This window comes from Dama dama, chromosome 28, assembly GCF_033118175.1.
Source record: "Dama dama isolate Ldn47 chromosome 28, ASM3311817v1, whole genome shotgun sequence".
In the NCBI taxonomy this organism is placed as follows: domain Eukaryota; kingdom Metazoa; phylum Chordata; class Mammalia; order Artiodactyla; family Cervidae; genus Dama; species Dama dama.
The window spans coordinates 59205879-59209798 of record NC_083708.1 but is presented as its reverse complement, the minus strand read 5'-3'; the positions used below and the strand labels follow the sequence as shown (position 1 = coordinate 59209798).

At 33.0% G+C, this 3920-nt stretch overlaps 1 non-coding gene across 1 annotated transcript; it reads right to left on the bottom strand.

Moving 5' to 3' along the window:
- Window positions 1-381: 381 nt before the first annotated feature.
- Window positions 382-454, bottom strand: TRNAC-ACA (transfer RNA cysteine (anticodon ACA)). Its single transcript has one exon. It is a non-coding gene; the product is annotated as a tRNA-Cys (tRNA).
- Between the last annotated feature and the right edge of the window lie 3466 nt (window positions 455-3920).

The following is a 3920-nucleotide window of genomic DNA, read 5'->3' as shown; positions in this document are numbered from 1 at the left end:
GCCCACATGCAGAGAATCCATTCTTGTTCAGGCCTCATGAAGCTGCCCCACTTTCTGGTAATGGAAAGAGAATATATGTGATATAAGTAAATTACAAAACATTAGTAAAATACATACTTATGAACATAGCTACCCAACTAAAGAGCCAGTCAATTTACTTTTTAAAATGTTCATTTTCCTGTCCCATATGCTGTCTCCCCCATCAGGGTACCTGACATTTGTATTATTCTGCCTTGCTTTTTTCTTTTTAAGTAAGTGAAGTTGCTCGGTCGTGTCCAACTCTTTGTGACCCCATGGGCTGTAGCCCACCAGGCTCCTCCGTCCATGGGATTTTCCAGGCAAGAGCACTGGAGTGGGGTGCCATTTTTTTCTGCAGGAGATCTTCCTGACCCAGGGATTGAACCTGGGTCTCCTGCTTTGTAGGCAGACACTTTACCGTCTAAGCCACCAGGGAACTTCTTTTTAAGTAAACTTTATCACAAATTTATCACCAAAATTACTGTTTTCCATATTTATAGGAATGTTGTGGTACTTTATAGATTGCTTATTTCCCTCAGCATTAAGCAGACAAAATTCACCCAGCTTGATTTTCTTTTTTTAATACTTCTATTTATTTTCACTTCTGAATGGTATATCTTTTCATGAATACACCACAATTAATTTAACTGTTTTCTTTTAAAGGATTCTTCTTGCTACAGACATTGTGTGCATATCTCCAGATAAGAAAGAAGAGTTTCTCATGAATAAATATACCAAAAAATAGAAATCTGGCTTATAGTATATGGAAATATTTGACTTATGTTTGTAATGTTAGATTATTTTCCAAAAATGTCTGTATACTTCACTCTCCTATATCCAGTGTAGAATATTTCTACTTGCTTCACATCACTATCAAACCTTGGTGTTGTCTTTTTAATTGTTTTCTAATTTAGTAGGTACATATTTTCCTTAAAATTTTTCATTTTATATTGATTTACAAAGTTGTGTTAGTTTCAGGTTCACAGCAGAGTTAGTTATACACATGTATGCATTTATTCTTTTTCAATATGTTTTGATATTGATATGATTTTTATTGATAACCATTGAGGTTGAACATACTTCATATGTTCATACATGTTTCTATTCCCTCTTTTGTGCATGTCCTGTCCATGTCTTTTGTTCATTTTTATTGTATATATAAGATATACTTTGTTGTTTTCTTATTGATTTGTGGAAGAGAGATAATGAGTGAGAGAAAGAAATTGATTCTGGATAATAATACATTACAGGTTACATGTGTTGTGACTACTGTCTTTCATTTTGTAGCTTGGTTTTTTTACTTTTTTTTTAATAGTCTTTTAATACACGGAAATTCTAATTTCACCTAATTTCATAGGAATGCCTTGGGTATACTTCATTTTTGCTTTCTGGTGTACACTTTAGAATTAGCTAGTCAATTTTCTGTATATAACTTGTTGACATCTTGAAGGAATTATATAGAATCATTAGTTTAGAGAGAATTAACATCCTTATTATATTGAGTCTTCCTCTCTATAAGCATGATGTATAATTCTATTCATTTAACTCTTCTTTAATATATTTCACTGTTTTATAAAGGTCACCATAAAGCCCTTATACCTTTTTGGTAAATTTCTTCCTGGGTATTTTATACATTTTACTGATACTGTAAATGTCTCTTTTTTCAAAGAATTACTTTTTCTGTGTATTTATAGAAATGCAATGAATTTTGTATATTGATTGCATATCCAGTCATTTGGGTAAACCTTCTTATTTAACCTAGTAATTTGTATTTTCTTTTGGATTTCCTACATAGACAATCATATCATAGCAACTGAGTGGATTTGTCTTTTTTAATTTCTAGTCATGCTGCTTTTATTTCTTCCTCTGTTGCCACACCATCTAAGATTTCTGATTCAGTTCTGAATGCAAATGAAGTCTTCCTCCTTGCTGGATACCTAGTTCCTATCTCCAGAAACATGATTGTCATTTGTGACTTTTGTTTTTCTTTAAAGACATTTTACACATAGAAATGTATAATCTCACTTCCTATATTATTTTGATCGTATTATTTGTGAATCTTTACCATTCTTTTTAATTTAATATTAGATTGTAGAGATTTTCCTTATGAGCAACTGTAGCTTTGTTTTTATGTCTACAAATATAATTTAATTAATTTCTGCTCTTATCTGTATTATGTCTCCCTGTCTGCTTTCTTTGAATTTACTTCTTTCATTTTCTTTATGGTGGATACTTAACTTCTTAATTTTCGGCCTTTTTTTCCTAATAAATACTTTAAAGCTATACACAGTTCCTTTAAAATACATATTCAGTGTATGTGTATACATATACATATGTGTATACATATTCAGAGGCATCAATATGTTATTTTCATTTTCTATTATTTCTGTGTGTTTTAAACTTACATTTTAATTTTTTGTGCTATGAGTTTTTAAAACATTGTTTAGTTACCAAATATAAGGTTGGAGAGTTATAAAAATTGATCTTTTTGTTATGGATGTCTAACATAATTGCATCGTTTGTGGTCAGAAAACCTGATTACATGATATAAATTCTCTGAAATTTATTGAGACATTCTATGGCATGCAGTTCTCTCCTTAAATGTAATGAAAGCATTCCATTTTAAAAACAAACAATGATGGGTGATGAAAAGTGTATGCTGTACTGTATTGTGGAACAGAAGAGATCTTGGGGCAAGTGAAATGAGCCACCACCAACCACATCAAAGGCTGGTCTTCACCCAAAGAAGGTGATGTTGTGCATATGGTGGGATTGGAAGGGAGCCCTCTATTATGAGCTCCTTCTGGAAAACCAAATGCTTAACTCCAACAAGTACTGCTAGTAATTAGACCGCATGAAAGCAGCGCTCCACAGAAAGCGTCCAGAATTAGTCAACAGAAAACATATAACCTTCCAGCAGAACAATGCAAGACCTCGTGTTTCTGTGATGACCAGGCAAAAACTGTTACAGCTTGGCTGGGAAGTACCGATTCATTTGCCATATTCACTGGACATTTCACCTTCAAATTTCTATTTATTTTGGTCTTTAAAAAATTCTCTTAATGGAAAAAATTTTAATTCCCTGGAAGACTTTAAGAGGTACCTGGAGCAGTTCTTGGCTCAAAAAGATAAAGCATTTTTGGAAGATGGAATTATGAAGTTGCCTGAAAAATGATAGAAGATAGTGGAACAAAATGGTGAACATATTGTTCAATAAAGCTTTTGGTGAAAATGAAAAATGTGTCTTTTATTTTTACTTAAAAGATAAAGGAACTTTTTGGCCAATCCAATAGCAATATTGATTCTTTGATCTAAGAACATGGTATATCTTTCCATCTGCTTGTGTTGTCTTCAATTTCTTTCATTGGTGACTTACAGTTTTCAGAGTAGAGCTCTTTTGCCTCCTTAGGTTGGTTTATTGCTAGGTATTTTATTCTTTTGGATGTGATGGTAAATGGGATTGTTTCCTTAATTTCTCTTTCTGATATTTGGTTGTTAGTATACAGAAATGCAACGGATTTCTGTATATTAGTTTTGTATTCTGCAACTTGACCAGATTCATTGAAGAGCTCTAGTAGTTTTCTGGTGGCATCTTTGGGATTTTCTATGTAGAGTATCATGTCATCTGCAAACAGAGACAGTTGTACGTCCTTCTTTCCAACTTGTATTCATTTCTTTTTCTGCTCTGAGTCCCATGGCTAGGACCTCCAAAACTATGTTGAATAAAAGTGATGAGAGTGGGCATCCTTGTCTTGTTCCTGATAATAGAGGGAATGCTTTCAGCTTTTTGCTGTTGAGTGTGATATTAGCTGTGGGTTTGTCATGTATGCCCTTCATTATGTTGAGGTATGTTCCTTCTACGTCCACTTCCTGGAGAGTTGTGTTTTTTTTTTAATCATAGA